Source organism: Myodes glareolus, chromosome 9 (genome assembly GCF_982192425.1).
Source record: "Myodes glareolus chromosome 9, mMyoGla1.1, whole genome shotgun sequence".
NCBI classification, from domain to species: Eukaryota; Metazoa; Chordata; class Mammalia; order Rodentia; family Cricetidae; genus Myodes; species Myodes glareolus.
The window spans coordinates 53864235-53882269 of record NC_142034.1 but is presented as its reverse complement, the minus strand read 5'-3'; positions in this window follow the sequence as shown (position 1 = coordinate 53882269).

Here is an 18035-nt window from a genome sequence, read left to right as displayed (position 1 = left end):
AGATATGTGTTTATGAATGTCATGACATTGCTACTTAAAATAGGCCAAAAGTGGAAAATAGATCATAAAATGTGAACACCCCATGCAAGGAAATACTATTCAGCCATGAAAATGAGTGAAGTTCCAACATCTGCTACAATATAAGTGAACCTCACAAACATTATGAAGTCAAAACGGAATAGAAATATCACACAAAGCCAGCGGGATGGCTCAGTAGGAAAAAGCATTTACTGTATACCCATGACCACCTGAGTTGGATTCCTGGAACCCACAGTGGAAGGGAGAACTGACCCCTGAGAGCTGGCCTTGACCTCCACATACACATGCCTGCACTCAACAACACACACACACACACATGCACGCACACATACGTGCACACACACACACACACACTAAAAGTATCACACATTGTTTAATTACATTGATATAATTATAAAGACTGGATACACCTCAAGATAGAAGACTGGCTGTGTGTGAGGCTCCAACGGGAGCAATAGGCAATCAGGCTGCTTATTGAAGCAATGGCCATGAAGGAACACTGTGACCTGCCTCTGACCAACAGCAAGCTGCACGCCTTTCTCACACCGTGGGAACAAATTCTGCAAGAAAGACACAGCACCCCTCTTCTTCACCCAGCCTATTATGAATCGTACCTCTGAGTTCAAACCTCCTTAAAAGCCAGAAGGAAAGAGTTCACAGAGCTTCTAGGGCTGAGCATATGGAAGTTTCTAGAAGGTGGTACTCACAGAAGCGTCATGCACTCTCCCTTGCATATCACCCTGTATAGCTCTTTATCTGCATTTTTGTAATATATTCTCATAGTGAAACACGGAGGCCAGGAGTGGGAGTGCACACCTCTAGTTCCAGCACTTGTGGAGGCAAGCGTTGGTCTCTGAGTTCAAGATCAGCCTGCCCTATACAATGAGTTCCAGGCCATCTAGAGTTACATAGTGAAACCCTCGCTCTAAAATAAAATAAGCAGTTAGCATAAGTGTCTCTCTGAGTTCCATGGGCCACCCAATCAAATCAATGAACCCCAAAATGTCTTGTAGGAACCCCCATTTTACCCAGTCTAAATATGTAAGGACTAGCAATAGCCTTTGAAACAGATAGGGACAGGCTTGGAGACTGAGCTCTCAAATCTGAAACCTGTGACAGCTCTGGGTACTGAATGTCTCGCATGGACAGGAGAGGAAGGTGTCCAAGCTGGTGTCTGCTCCCGAAGAATTGCTAGCCTGCCAGTAAGGAGAGATCCCCACATATTCAGAGAGAAAAACAGGGCACGTTGTTTCTCGGCCAATCAGAGTCTGATGTCTATGAAAATAATGAAACACAATGGATGGGGTGGAAGAGATGGCCCAGCAGAAAACCAGGTTTCCCAACACCCAGACGGGATCCAGCTCCCTCTTCTGGCCTCTTTGGGCACTGTTCACACGCAGTGCACAGACATGCATGCAGACAAAGCAATACACATAAAAATAAATAAATCTGAATAAAGCACTAGTGGGAGCTATACATACTAGGCAGTTTATTAATAGTCAGGCTATGTAAACGCTGCAAACTGATCAGTATTTTATGATATGCTACATCCACTAAAAGCCAGAATAAAGAACAGGGGCGAGAACCTCAAAAACGGGCACTTCAGCAACTAGAAGCAGGTAGAGTGTGGGTTACAGCTGTATGATAGAAGCATCGCAGAGAAATAAGCACCAGGCCAAACAGCCCAGAGAACCCCCAGATCTCTAATTCTTGCAGGTGCCTCTCCTGTGGAAGACACAGAGGTAAGAAACGCGCAATCTGCCTGGAGACCTACACACAAAACAGTTGCAGAACGTGTACCGCCCACGCTGCGGAAAAATAAACTTTGTCAAGACCCCCTTCCCCCCACTCCCAGTCTTGCCTTCCAGAGAAACTGGGAAGAGGGCCGGAATGTGAAGTATTAAGAACAAATGAAAACACTGAATGCTAGGGTCATCCCCTTCCCCTCACCTGCTCCTAGAATACCAAGGTGGAGACACACCCGGAGTGCAGGCAATTCTAAGATTCTCCTGTGAAACACTGAATGGTCCCAAAGAAAGTCGCTCCAAATATTGACATTCGAGTATGCCCCAATAGTCACCACCAAAACACCCAGAGAAAAGCTCTCAGCTAGCTCCACCACCACCTGTACCTCCCTTCCTTTGGTTTTTTTTGAAACAGGGTCTTTCTCTGTAGCTTTGTCTATTCTGGAACTCCCTGGGTAGACCACACACACTCAGAGAGACACTAAGGGGTTTTTTTGTTTGTTTGTTTTTCTTTTGCTTTGTTTTTAAGAACAAATGATGAAGAAAGCAATCAGAATAAATGTTAAAATATTTAATTAAAAAATATCTTTCTGGGGCTGGAGAGATGGATCTGTGGATTAGAGTACTTGTTGCTCTTACAGGGGACCAGAGTTCTATTCCCAGCACCCACTTGGTGTCACACAATGTATTAGGGCTTCTATTGTGTGCCGTGACCACTACAACTCTCATAGAGGAAAACATTCAGCTGGGGCTGGCCTACAGGTTCAGAGGTTTAGTCCATTATTGTCACTGTAAGTTAGCATGGAGGCACACAAATAGGCAGACATGGCTCTGAGGAGTTAACTGAGAGTTCTACATCTGGATCAGCAAGCAGCAGGTAAAGAGAGAGAGACTGGGCCTGTCTTGAGCATTTGAAACCTCAAAGCCCACCCCTAGTGACACACTTCCTCAAACAAGGCCACACCCCCCTCATAGTGCCACTCCCTACGAGCCTGTGGGGGCCGTTTCCATTCAATCCACCACCCACAGTCATCTGTAACTCCAGTCCCAGGGGCTCCAATGCCCTCTTCTTACTCTGCGGACGCCAGGCATATGCACGATGCACATATAACATAAAGGCAAAACATTGGTAATAGCTATGTATGATCGATATATCTTATTTTAAAAGACAGAAAACGTTTTCACAAGACACGGTGATTCACATCAATGATCCCAGCTCTTATGAGACTGAAGCAGCAGGACTGTCAGAATTCCAGGCTAGCCTGGACAACAGACCCTGCCTCAAAAGAAAGAACTGGAGGAAGGGAAGGAAGGCCAGGGGTGGGGGAAGGAAATGCTTTTAAATAAACTTGAAGTGTGTAAGTAAACACAAGCCCAAGGTCATGTTAGCTAGTGATTTTACTGGGACAAAGAAAAAGATTAATTTGGAAATCTCACAAGCCAAAACAGGTAGAGGTTACCAACCACTAAAATCATCTAGTGTAGGCGTCATAGGTGAAAGGCTAATATGGAGAGTCATAAGAGACATGGGGAGGGGGACTCAAGGTGGTTATAAATTTCAGGATAGTGACAGATTTGTGAATCTGGCGTTCTGGCCCATGGGTGGCATCTGCGCCTGCGCCTGCACCTGCGCCTGCGCCTGCACCTGCATCTGCGCCTGCGCCTGCCTGTGTCTCTGTCCAGCCACTCTGGACCCTGTCACTGAAGAGAAGCTGAAACTTCAGAGGTCATGATGGTGCCCTTTTTAAATTCCTTCTCCCAGGAACAGTTAATTCCACAGGTCGCTCTCAGGGCACAGAAGATGTCTTTTCCGTGGAGACAGTGGGAAGCTCGCTGAAGGCAGCATCGCTGTGGGAGAGACAGAACGGAGAGAAGTGACTTGCTCTGAAGGATGGGGCCATAATGCTCACTGAGAATTGCGTGGCCTCAGTCAGGTGCCAGTGCCAGCAATGCCACTGGGAGACTAGCACTGTATCTCTACACTGTGTGACTTTCAAAATTAAAAATCATTTCCCCCAGTCTTGATCTTGTGTGGGGGAGGGCATGTGTGTGTGTGGGGAAGCAAGTATACAGGACAGGGGTGGAAACCAGATGCTTTCCTTCCTCTACTGCTATTACTTTATTTTCATTTTTATGTATTATTAGTAGTAGTAGTAGTAGTGTGTGCATGTGCACGTGTGTGCGTGCGCGCGTGCATGTGTGTGTGTGTGTGTGTGTGTGTGTGTGAGATAGGGAGAGAGTGTGCCATGGTGCATGCGTGTGTGTGTGTGTGTGTGTGTGTGTGTGTGTGATAGGGAGAGGGTGCGCCATGGTGTGTGTATGGATGCATGCATGCGTGTGGGGGGGTAACGTGCATGCGTGTGTCTGTGTGTGTGTGTGCATGCGTGTGTGTGTGATAGGGAGAGGCTGAGCCATGGTGCGTGTGTGTGTGCGTGCATATGTGTGTTTGCGTATGTGATAGGGAGCAGGTGCGCCATGGTGCGTGTGTGGGTGCGTGCGTGTGTGTATGTGTGTGTGTGTGTGATAGGGAAAGGGTGCGCCATGATGCGTGTGTGGGTGCGTGTGTGTGTGTGATAGGAAGAGGGTGCACCATGATGCGTGTGTGGGTGCATGCATGTGTATGTGCGTGCGTGCATGTGTGTGTGTGTGTGTGTGTGTGCGCGTTCATGTGTGTTTGTGATAGGGAGAGGGTGCACCATGATGCGTGCGTGGATTCGTGCATGTGTGTGTGTGTGTGTGTGTGTGTGTGTGTGTGTATGTGTATGTGTGTGTGATAGGGAGAGGGTGCACCATGGTGTGTGTGTGGGTGCATGCATGTGTGGGTGCGTGCATGTGTGCGTGCGTGTGTGCATGCGTGTATGTGTATGTGAGAGATAGGGAGAGGGTGTGCCATGGTGCGTGTGTGATGACAGAGGACAACTCTGTCGAGTCAGGTTCTCTCCACCTTCACGTGGGTTCCTGGGGTTGAGGTCAGGCTTCTTGGACTCTGTACCATCTTTACCTACAGAGCCATCTTGTCAGTCCTATGCCACCTCATGTTTTAAAGCCAAGGTCTCTCATGAACTGCTCACAGATTCAGTCAGATTGGCTGAGCACCATGCTCTGGGGATTCCCCAGTACCCCAGTGTTGAGATTGCGGGCTTCTTGGGCTTTTCACAGGGTTCTGGGGATTGAATTGAGGGCTTCTTGCTTCTGCACAGAGCACGTTACCAAGTGAGTCACAGTACTGGCCCCCAGATTAGTGATTTCTAACAACAACAACAACAGCAAAATGAAGTAGAACTAGAGAGTTCATTTGGGTTTTCTCTTGTTAACAGACAATCAGAGAGATAAGGAGCGGGGGGTGGAGGGATGGGGTGGGGAGGTCAATCCAAGCAAAGAGGTATGAAAGACATATAGAAACCACTAGCTTGTTGCCAATTTTTAAAATATAATTGATATATAATAGACAAAGATTACTATGTCTTCTAAGAGAGTCAGTGTGAAGATGCAAGTGTCCTTATGTTCTGCACAGAACTTGACAGAGGCCAAATAGCTCCTCACATCAAGGCCTAAGCCAGGGGAAGAGTAAGCTGGGTGTGGTGAGAACACCTGTAAGTCCAGCACACAGAAGGGGGATGCAGGAATATCATGAGTTCAGGGCCATCCGAAGCTAGATAGAGAATTGAAGCCAGTCTGGCTTACATAATAATACCTTTTCTCAGCAAAGAAAGACTGGAGTCAAGGTTGCCTCTTGGGAAATCTTGGTTTGCAGTTCTTACCTGAGTTTCCAAAGTGGCCTTCTGCTACTTCCTAGAAAGGTCCATTGTGTTAGGACCCACAGATCACTCCACAGAGACCACCACTCACACATGCAATCCTCAAAAGCATTTACTACTCAAGAGCAAACCCCAGCATGCAGAGATCAGCCACACAACAAAATGGCAGCAACCCAAAAGAAGCTCAAAGACTCTTTTTAAGCAGAGCTAGGGGAATTCCAGGGACAGTTAGGTCATCTCCAACAAACATGACTGGCTAAGCAAGCAACAGTTACACTAGTTTAAATTTGATTGACTTGGCATCTTTAGACATGTCAGGGCAAGCACGGACATGTATCCAAAAAAAGGGGGGGAGCTTTGCCCTTTTCTGATTGGCCAGCTCTAGCCTGCTAGAAGTAGGCCAGCTGAGGAGCAGGCCGGGTAGGAGACCATAGCACCTCACCATGAATAGCGAAGCCGAGCTGGGGGTCCACACCAAAGGCCACCTCACACAGCACACTGTTGGTTTTCCCTTACTTGTTTCTGAGTGCAGAGATGACGCCATCAACTTCCTGTGGTTCTCTATCACTCCCATTGGATCTTTGAGCAAAATGTGTCTAACGTGTTCTTAGCGGCTGACTTTGAACCTAGATCTCTCCATCGCAGTCCAGCCTGGGCCATTCCGAAGTTCTAGGCGAGTTTTTAAGGTTCGTATTTCTAAAGGTTGTGCCTTGCTAGAGGTCAGAGGGTATTTGTCTTCAGGATACTGGCTTAAGGACTTGGAGTTCCTTCCCACAGAATGGGAGATGAGTATGTCAACTGGGGGGCTTTTAGTTACAAGTCAGGGAACCTGAGACTGGCTTAAAATGAAAACGTACTGATTCATAGCTGAAGGAGCCAAGAGGGAGGGTTGCCATCAGGTGAGAATTGATTCAGGCTCAGGGACCCAATTTCTATATTTTCCTCAATGGGGTGAATGTTCAAAGAACTGGACTAAAGACACGGAGTTAGAGTGAGTTCTGAGAGCAGACTCAGCAACAGTGTGCCAAGATGGGAAGCTGAGGTTTCCAGCTTCATTGCTTATGACAGGTTCTCTTCCCCCATGGCAGAGGCCTTCTGCACTGACTCACAGCCTCTGTCTGATTAATTCCCCCACCATGGCGTTCTCGCTTCACTTCTTCCCTAACCCTCCATACTGTAGAGTTCTTCCAGCTACTGGCTGTAGGTACATCTGAGGAACTCACATTTACCCATGTGGTCAGGAAAGAGGAGCATCCAGCAGTAGACATGAAACAGTGTGCTGACTAGAGGGTAGGACCACACACAGGTTCATACCACTCCAACACAGAGCAGGCATGTTTCATGAATAGTGTCCTAGAGAAGGAAGTGTGTGGGCTCTGCTGTGGGATGTCTTTCTATATGGTGTGAATATGTATTGTTCTCATTGGTTGATAAATAAAGCTGTTTTGGCCTATGGCAAGGCATAATAGAGTCAGGCAGGAAATCCAAGCAGAAACAAAGAAGAAGGGCAGAGTCTGGGAGACACCTACAAGTCGCTGACCAAGACATGTAGAAAATGAGGTAACAAGCCATGAACAACTTGGCAAATGAGTTAATTTATATGTAGAAGCTAGCTAGTAATAAGAAATATGAGTTACTTTATATGCAGGAGCTAGCTAGTAATAAGCCTGAGCCATTGGCCAAACTTTCATAATTAATAATAAGCCTCTGAGTTGTTACTGCAGGCGGGAGAGAAACCTCCATTTCTATATGTTCTTGGGTCCCAGATGATATGTGATCCTAATTAGTTTTAATAGTAAAACCTGGAGTCAGATATCAGGGTAAAAGCTAAAAGATCAGAGAAGTAAAGGACTAGCCATAGTCACCTCTTACTTCTCCAACTCCTCAGACTCATAAGGACTAAGCTCCTGTCTCCACCCAGTCCTATCACTTCTTGTCTTTCTATACACACCTCCAGACCTCTGTGGCTAACTTGTGGCTAGCTCCACTTTCCGATCTCCAGGCAAGCTTTATTTGTCAGAATACAAACAAAATATCCCAACATTTCCCCTTTTTTGTCTAAAGTAAAAGAAAGGCTTATAACTACCATAAAAAAACTATATACAATAAGTACAATATCTATGTACAATATATAGAGTCAATAATTACATCAATACTATCTAGTGCATTAACATTTGACAAATTCAGAGAAGACTCCCTGAGAAGTCTCTGATGGGAGTGATGGCCCAGGTGATCCCCCATCCAGATCAGCTTCAAGGCAACTAGCTGAGACCATGCAGCCTCACAGACTACCACAGTCAATATTCTACCATAATTCTAAATTTTCTCGGGGTCTCTCAAGATCACCAGTGCCCACCAATCAGCAGGAAGTAGTTTAACGAACTCCACCAAAATTCCCAAAATATTGCTTACAAATGTTTGTTTTCATTTAAGGGGGTTGGTTATAAATGGTTAATGGTCTTTGTCAAACTCTTTCTAAAGAAGAAAGGGGGATATGATATATAGATGATGGAAAAAGGGGTAGATTATTATGATTAAAAGGGGTAGATAATTGAATCTACTTTAATCTGAAAAAACTGTTAATCTAAAAATATTTTACATTGGTATTAATTTTAGTTTATTGATATAAATTTAAAGTCAATTTTAAGATACTATATGGATATTTCTGCTCTTGTTTAAGGTATGTTTATGCAGCTCTGAATTTAAAAATATAATGTATGATTAAAAATACAGATGAATAGTTGTTATCTGTAATAGTCTATAATGTCTATAATAGCTCTCTGCATGGCAGGGTCCTGGGAACAACTTGCCCTCCCTTTCCAGCTCACATCAGCCATCACTGAGAAGATAGCATGCTGTTAAGATCTTGTTCTCCATAACACTCACCTCCGTGTCCACTCCTTGGCCTGCATTCCACCTTTCTCCTACTACTATACCTTCTCTGTTGTCCTTGAATGTGCCCAGCACAAACTCTCCTCAGTGCCTGTAACCCAGCCCTGCCCCCTGCCTGTGACATTCATCTCCAGACAGAAGCGTACACACGGCTTTTCCATCAACCATCTCCATAAAAAGGTGCCCGCACCTCAATCTCCCTCACACTGATTTCCTTTCCCTGTATATTGTTTATTTGTTACCATCTGATGTACTATTTTCCTGGGCAGCAGACAGGACAGAGTCTCACGAACTGCCCCATCCTTCCTATTTAGAGTTTCCTGCTCCTTGGGGAGCTTCCCTCTAAATATGGAATGTTTCAGCTCACAGGAAATGGCTACATGACAATCCACCCCTTCCTCGGGCCCCCCTGTGATATTCCCTGACCTTGGAGGGGGTAATGTAGATTCCACTGGGCCTTAGTAGCATTCAGTTTTTCCCAGGACCTTTACCATGGAGTTTAAGTCTCTGTGGCAAGCCACCCATTGCAAAAGGAGAATTCCCGCTATGACACTTTCAGCCGACAGCAACATCCATCTCTGGGCACAAGCACGGATGTTTATAGGCATCTGTCAGAAGAGGCTTTGCCCAACAACTTTCAATCCAATCTGTCTTTTCACAGGCTACTTTTATAGCTACTGAGGCAGAACCAGTAATGGTTTCAAAATATGGACCTTCTTTCTCTTTCTAGATTGAGACCAAAATTCAACTAGAACTATTTCCTTTGGGTTGTTTTGCCATAGCCCCACCCCCAGCTATAAACTTCTGAACTGACAGTAACAGAAGGGGAAGGTCCCTGGGGAAAAGGGACACATAAGCGTTTAGCCTGTCCTATAGATATAATTTGATCGAAAGCCTCTTCACCTTTCTTTCCCCCAATCCCAAATGGCATCCCTCTCTATGAAGTTATACAGAGAATGGGTAACTTGGACAAGGCAGGTATGAAAATATGCCAGTATCTTCAGAACCCCAAGAATACCTACAGATTTTACACTGACGGGCAGAGGCTGTTGTAGAATTTTCTTGATAGCTTTGCCAGATCTCATATGCATTTTAAGACCGCAATCCTCCCAAGCATGTCACAGCTGTGCCTGACCTGTGCACCATGCGTGGGCTGATCTCCACCCCCGTTCCTTTAGGTTCAACTGTATGTCCTTTAGATGCTTTCCTAAATCTGTACAACACTCGGAGCTCAGCATGATGTCATCTGTCTAATGAGACTGTTTTCCAGAGGGTGAGCAAGATGGCAAAGCAAGGTCTTGGGCTACCGTCCCTTGACCAATGGCGGCACTCTGAAGATACGCCCACCATTGTTGATCATTCCACATGATACAAATTGGTCTTGTGATTCAGCAGATAATAACACACTAAAAACTCGTGTTGGCCAGGTCTGATACAGTATGCAAAGATTTCATCACTTCTGTCTATTGTCTGGCTTCCCTGGATTCTACAGCACCTCCATAAGGTCTCCATACATTTCCCCAACCCCACGGGCTTAGTGGCATCAACACAAGATGCCTGATTAGCCCAGGGACGAGAGAAACGGCTGTGCCTGCCTGGCTGTCCCCACCTTCCTGGTGCATCCCACCCAAGACCCTGTGAACGCTTAACCTAAGCTTCAGCTGCAGCCACCCCCAGTGTCTCTCACCCACGCCTGGCTGCTACAGGAGCCCCAGGGAAGGTGAGCAATTTCCACTCTGTGGTCATTTTTGCATGGAGAAACATACACAGTTTACTTTGGGGGGGATAATTTCCCAGCCCTGGAATGATCTAGGTCTTTTTTAAAACCTCTATTGCTCATTATCCCAAGTGCTTTTAGGGGTTGCCATGAATGAAGGCACCCTCGGCTCCAGTACCCACCGAAGCTCAAGTATTTTGCACATTAATAGCAGGACAGTGAATCCGTAATTCAACATGAAACCTCCAGTCTCCATTTACATGCCTCACTCAGAGGTGGTCTTGGCCACGCAGAGGACCAACTTCCTCTTTTCCTCCACAGCAGGGGGTGCAGGAAAGACCACCTGGACCTAGATCCTTCTTTTGTTCTCTCATTGGTCAGACTGTAAGCCTTGCAAAATTTCATGAGCACAACTTATATGGGATTTCCCTCTGTATGCTATGAATACCATTGGTGAATAAGGAAACTGCCTTGGCCTGTTGGTAGGGCAGAACTTAGGTAGGCAGGGAAAACCGAACGGAGTGTGGGGAGAAAGGAGGCAGAGTCAGAGAGAAGTCATGGAGCCGCCACTGGAGACAGATGTGCTGAAACTTTGCTGGAAGGCCACGACCTCGTGGTGATGCACAGATTAATGGAGATGGGTTAAATTAAGATGTGGGAGTTAGCCAATAAAAAACTAGAGCTAATGGGCCAAGCAGTGATTTAAATAATATGATTTCTGTGTGATTATTTCAGTTCTGGGTGGCCGGGATGAATAAGAGGCCTCCTTACAACACATAGCATCTGGCTTTCTATCCATTTTCCCACAGGAACTCCAGGATGATCCAAATCTCGGCACATTTGTGTTCAATGAACATGACTTACCATGTTTTCTCCTTTCCTCCCCTCCTGAGTTCCTTAACACATTAGGAATTTGGATTATACATTGATCTAGACACTTCAGGTTTACAAAAGCCTCTTCTACCTTATTAAAAAAAAAATCACACCCTAAAGCTCCTTCCCAGACCAGAGTTCCTGATAAATTCACCTCTATTTCAACTCTCCTACTGAAGATGGGCCCTATGAAGTAATCCCACACTAGCTCAGAATTGAGTATAATAAAAGGTTATTTATTTAGGGAGAGAGTCACAGATCACAGTCCTCTGCATGAATGGGGACTAGGAACTGAATTCAGTAGCTGGGAGAGAGAGAGAGAGAGCTCACAAGCTTTACAGCCACATTTATAGTATAAGAAACCACGCCCAAGTGGGCTGGTATCTTAAAGGCTATTGGCTAAAGGAGTTCCCACAACACCTCCCCTTTTGTCTAAATAAGAGAGTTCTAAGCCTAATACAAAACTATATACAATAATAACATATTTTTGTATGTATAAAAAATTATAAGTATAGTATAAAAAATTAGAATTACAACCAGCATAAACAATATCAAACAAGAAACATATGCTAAATGTTTCAAAAATTATCCTATCCTAAATAATCTAAGTCTTGTATTAGAAATATTCAAGTCATGAAAGTAACTACGACTATCTAGTCTTCAACCCCACTAAAGACCTGAGAAGTAAAGTATTACTTGAGTAAACAGGAAGTGCAATCAAGTAACTTCCAAAATGTGTAATAAATGACAGAGACAACTGACTACCTCGACAATCACCCAGTCTCATTTGTAACGTTAGAGCAGCCAACTTTGGCTAAGGCTTAGAGTAACTGACAGACCATTTTCAGAGGTGGGAAAATTTTTAAAACTATCTTACCCTGTCTTGGCAAGATTTGACAGTCTTTCTTCTTGTATCCTGCTTGTCCTGTCTGGACATCATACATTTTGTCAGTGGTCAAGGCATGGGCAGTTCCTTACCCAAAGGTCAGTTTTGCCAAGAAGAAAACAAACTCCAAGTAAAGTGTCTTTGGTGTTCAACATTCTCTCAGGAATAGATCAGAGCTGCCAGGAGCAATTGTGTCTCATGTCAACAGAACCCTAATTAATTTAAATGCCATATTTTATAATTCTTTGAAGTGGTTGAAGATTATCTATCTATGCGGAATACAATCTCTATGTATCTAAAGAGCCTGATTAGCCTAACTATAAGTATGACAAACATGGATGATGACTATTGACCTATAATTCTTAATACCTATATAGCTTAAAGACTAAGACTTCACATTAGAATATTAAACAGTCTTTAAACAACTGTGCAACAAACGAGGACAATAACCTCAAAATGTAAACAATGTATAAGTATCTTAATCAGAGGTAGAAATGTATGTTGCAATATAATAAATATATCCTAAAATTGTATCAATATACAAAATGTCTTTAGCAGAGGTAGAAATAAGCATGTATACAATCTGACAAAATAACTTTACCTAGCTGTACAAATATTGTAAACAGAAATAGGAGCATATTCAGTATAATTTGAACTTGTATCAATATACAAGAATCTATACTAATGTAAATGCCTATAAGTACTAACTCATAAGTATTCACTCTACTACTCAATATTATTATTAGTGTGGGTAAACTCACATTAATCTATTATCCCATTCAATTTTCCTTTTTTTTCAAAGAGATCCCTGAGCCTACATAATTTCCACCCCAATCCCAACCCTATACCAGTTATAATCAACCCCTAATTGATGTCCCTGACCCTGAGTACAAACTTTGTATGGAGAGGGGACATTGCCTTCTAGAATTTCTTCCAGTTGTGATGGGGTCAATGTTCTTTTTATGGGATCCTGTAAAACTAAAATGGTGGTTAAGTTTCAAGATTACTGGTATAATTGCAAATAGTCTCTGAGTAGTTGATTTAAGATATAAGAGTTAGCTAGAAAAACGCCTAAGATATTGGCCAATCGATATTACAGTTAATACCATTTCTGTGATTATTCTGGGTCTGGGTAACTGGAACGAATGAACAGCCTCTGACTACAAATTGGGCTGACTACATCCACGTAAAACCTGAAAGAACTTGGAAAGGAATTCTAAGCACAAAAAAACAAAGTTAGGCACGGCTTCTTGGTAGTCAGCATTTTTATTTTTTGGATAGGCTCTGTTTGCTTGCGGCAAGAAAGAGTGCGACAGCTCCTTTGAGAGAAGGCTTACTGACTCAGCATAAGAGATGGCAGCTTCCTTGTTTGGGCATCACAAACTCTGGCTCTTTCAGGAGACCAAGCACTTGAATGAGGTTTTTTGACAGTTGTGCTGCAAGTTACTTATTGGCAGCATCTGTCAACTGCCTACCAGAGTTGAGATGGTGAGTGCAGCTCCCTCTGGGCAGTCCCAGAGCTGGCAGTGAATTAACTCTGGCATGTTAAAAAGCCAAGAGAGGCCGAGCCAATATCCCAGGGCTATGGTGACCAAGCTGCTTATCATTTTAAAATGTGTTTTGTCAGAAAAAGGATTTCAGATACACAATAGGACAGATCCAGATGTAAAGGGCCTCTAAACAAGATACAGGGTGTTTAAAAAATGTATGTAGGCTTGGGAGAGAGAAAAAAAAGAATATAGAGAATTATAAAAAGAAGTAAATTATTTAAAAAATAAAACAAAGCCTTTAAAGAGACAGCATGCAGTCATAGATTAAAGGAGTAAAGATAATAAAATAATATTAAACTTGTAGAAAAAGTAATAGAATAAAGAAAAATAAGCCACATAAAGATGGAAAATACACAGAGAGTTTGGATTATGTATATTATTGTGTTTTCTTTGAATTTTTTGACTGTGAATGAGCTAAGTATAAAAAACATTTCATTGTATGGGCTACTAAGCTAAACCAACATATATATTTTAAAGGTTTCTTGACTTCAAAATTTGGGTCTAAGAATATGTTGCTTTGGAAAAGAGGTTCTGCTTGTGTTTCCACAGAAGATGAGAATCTGTGGGTTCCTTCCAGGCTAATGTGGTTCGATGGAACAAGACCCCCGAAAGGTCTTCGTAAACCCCTAAAAAATTACTTCACCCAACAAAAATCAGTAAGTAGTTTGGAGAGAACTGCCCTCAAATTCCCAAATTTTGTTTATAAATGTTTAGTTACATTTAAAGGGGGATATGCTATAGAGATGAATACTTTGCATTGGTATGAATCTTCATTTATTGATACAAATTTAAGGTCAATTTTGTTATATATATATATTATATATATATTTCTGCTCTTGATTAAGGTATTGTTTTTCTGCACCTCATTTAAAAATGTATAATTAAGAAATAAGGTTAATAGATAGTCATCTATAATAATCAAGCTTATAGTCATGTAGTTAGGTTTTCTAGATGTACAGAGATGTATTTCACATGGATGGTTATTCTTTAAATCTTTCAGAGACCTTCAGAATATGGCATTTAAAATGTTTAAGAGTTTAAGACTTTTCATGACAATGAGGCACATCTGTTCCTGGCAGCACTAATTACTTCAAGAGGATGATGGGCTTCAAAGAAGCTCCTTATGGAGTTTGCTAATGATTTGGACAAGAAACTGCTCTTGCTTGGACTGTTTGATATTATGCTGTATGAATTGGACATGCAGGACCCACAGAAAAATGACTGCTGAAGATGCATAAAGGTGAAACAGTCCTTCATGGTTCCTGCTTCGTGAAAGAGTCTGCCAGACATTCTGCAGGACACAGAAAAAAGTGACTGACAAACTGTCAATATAGGCAAACTGTCTTTGAAATTTCCTGCTTCATGGAAAAGTCTGCTAGACACTATGGGCCTGTAGGCTGAAGATGGGTACCCCAATGTTACAGAAGAACTTTGGGTGACTGTCCAGACAGCAAGATATCTCTGTCAATTCTAGAGTTTTGGGAGTTGCTTACAATGTACTTCATGTTTACTTAGGTAATATTGTATCTTTCTGAAGTCTTTGATGGAGTTGAGGAATAAATAGTTAAAATTATAGTTTTCCTTAGTTATGATAAAAGACAAAATAGGTATAAATATTGTAACTTTAATTCTTGCTTGATAACTGTTTTGTTGTATGAAATCTTGCTGTGTTAAAGTTAAAGCCTTCCTTTTTATTTAGACAGAAAAGGGGAGGTGATGTGGGATTCCCCTCTGTATGCTGTATGGTTAGTAAAGAAGATGCTTTTGGTCAATGTCTTAACAGAGTAAAGCCAGACGGAAAATTTGAACAGAGATATAGAGAGAATAAGCGGAGTCAGGGAGAAGCCATGTAGCTGCTACAGGAGACAGATGCCAGACACCAGACGGAACCTTACCAGTGGCTACAACTATGTGGCAATACACAAATTATTAGAAATGGGTTAATTTAAGATGTAAGAGCTAGCCAAAAAGAAGCATGAGCTAATAGACCAAGCAGTGTTGTAATAATACAGTTTCTATGTGATTATTTCCAGGTATGGGCAGCCAGGAAATGAATGAATGGCCTTCAAGTACATCCTACCTAAAGATTCTGGAGAAATTTCACACCAGAGACTTAACAGCATACCTGAAAGCTCGATAACAAAAAGAAGCAATCTCATCCAAGAGGAGTAGATGACAGGAAGTAATCAGATTGAGGGCTGAAATCAATAAATTAGAAACAAAAAGAACAATACAAAGAATCAATGAAACAAAGAGTTTAATTTTTGAGAAAATCAATAAGATAGACAAACCTTTATCCAAACTAACCAAAAAGCAGAGAGAGAATATCCAAATTAACAAAATCAGAAATGAAAAGGTGGACATAACAACACACACTGAGTAAATCCAGAGAATCATCAGGTCATACTTCAAAAACTTGTACTCCACAAAATTGGAAAATTTAAAGGAAATGAACAATTTTCTATATATGGACCACATACTAAAACTAAACAATTTAAATAGACCTATATTCCCTAAGGGAAATAGAAGCAGTCATTAAAAGTCTCCCAACCAAAAAAAAGCCCAGAGCCAGATGGTTTCAGTGCAGAATTCTACCAGAATTTGAAAGAAGAGCTGATACCAATACTCCTCAAATTGTTTCACACAATAGAAACAGAAAGAACATTGCCAAACTCTTTTTATGAGGCTACAGTTACCCTGATACCCAAACCACACAAAGACTCAACCATGTTTACCAGCTCACTGCACCACAGTTCCTCTTACTGTATGATCCTTTCCAGGGCAGCCTCTCAGAGGTACTCATTAAGAATGTATCCTTGTGGTAAAGTGCGTAGGAAGAGCAAGGCAAAGGCAGAGCCAACAGCGGTGGGTGATGCTTGAGATTGCCACAGGACTGGTTGCTGGTTGACTTTTTGTCAACTTGACACAAGCTCCAGTCATCTGAGAAGAGGGACCCTCAGCTGAGGCAATGCCTCCATCAGATTGTCTGTAGACATCTATGGGGCATTTTCTTGATTAATGATCGATGGGGAGGGGCAGCCCACTGTGAGTGGTGACAGCCCTAGGAAGGTGGTTCTGGGGTGTTCTCTGGACAGAGGAGAGGGTGCCTGAACCGGCCTTGGCCCATAACCATACTGATGAATATTTTGCTTATCACCATAGAACCTTCATCTGGCGATGGATGGAGATTGAGACAGAGACTCACATTGGAACACTGGACTTAACTCCCTAGGTCCAAACAAGAAGCAGAAGGAAAGAGAACCTGTGAGCAAAGAAGGCAAGACCAGAGGGAACCTTCATCGGACGATGGATGGCGATACAGACGGAGACCCACATTGGAGCACCAGACTGAGCCCCCCATGGTCCAAATGAGGAGCAGAAGGAGGAAGAGCATGAAAAAGGAAATCAGGACCGCGAGGGGAACGATCACCCACTGATACAAGGGGACTGATCTAATGAGAGTTCACCAAGGCCAGTTGGACTGGGACTGAACGAGCACGTGATCCAACCAGATTCTCTGAATGTAGCCAGATTCTCTGAATGTGGCTGGCCCGGAGTCTTTCTGAAAAGTCATTGACAATGACACTGGGACTTGTTTCCTCTGCATATACTGGATTTTTGGGATCCATTCTGTTTGGATACTCACCTTCCTGAACCTGGAGGGAGGGGGGAGGAACTTGAACTTCCCACAGGGCAGGAAGCCCTGACTGCTCTTAGGGATGGAGAGGGAGGAGGAGGGGGAGTGGGGGGAGTGGGAGGGTGTTGGGAGGAGGGGAGAAAATGGAAACTTTTATAATTTAATAAACTTTGAAAAAAAAGAAATTGTTTAATGGGGGTTCCCTGAGTCAAGACCAAGAAAAGCTACCTTCTGTTATACTAAAAAAACAAAACAAAACAAAACAAAACTGTTAATGCTGCATTTTCCATTCAAGGTCATACTTTACCTTTTACCCACTTTTTGGATTGTATATTCAGTTTCAATGTTGAAAGCTTAAGATTAAAGGTCCTTTTGCCCATCAAAGCCAGTCTAAAGCTTTGGGTTCATCCTTCCCTCCTTCTTCAAGTCTGTTTGTCTTAGTTGCTTTATACTGCCGTGATCATAACAAACAAACAAACAAACAAACAACAAAGCAACTTGGGTCAAGAAGGCTTTATTTGTCTTCCTTTTTCTGTGTGTGGGGGGATTTTATGTTGTTGTTGTTGTTGTTTTGTTTTGTTATTTGGTTTGTCAAGACAGTTCTCTGTGTGGCTGCTTTGGAACTCATTCTGTAGACCAGGCTGGCCTTGAACTCACAGAGATCTGCCTGCTTCTACCTCCTGAGTACATCAGGGTCCCTCATTGGGGCAACACCTGTCGGGGTTCAGCCTCAATGGGTTCGTGTGTTCCAGGTTAAGGGCCTGTGGATTAGGAATATTTGGCAGACAAAAATAGAGATACAAAAGAAATAGACAGAGACACAGAATAGAGTCAGTCAGGAGGGCAACTCAGCGAATACTGAATTCACCCATGTTTATTTTCCACAAGCTTATATATCCCAACTCAAAAGGGGGAAGAAGGTAAAAGACTGATTTACC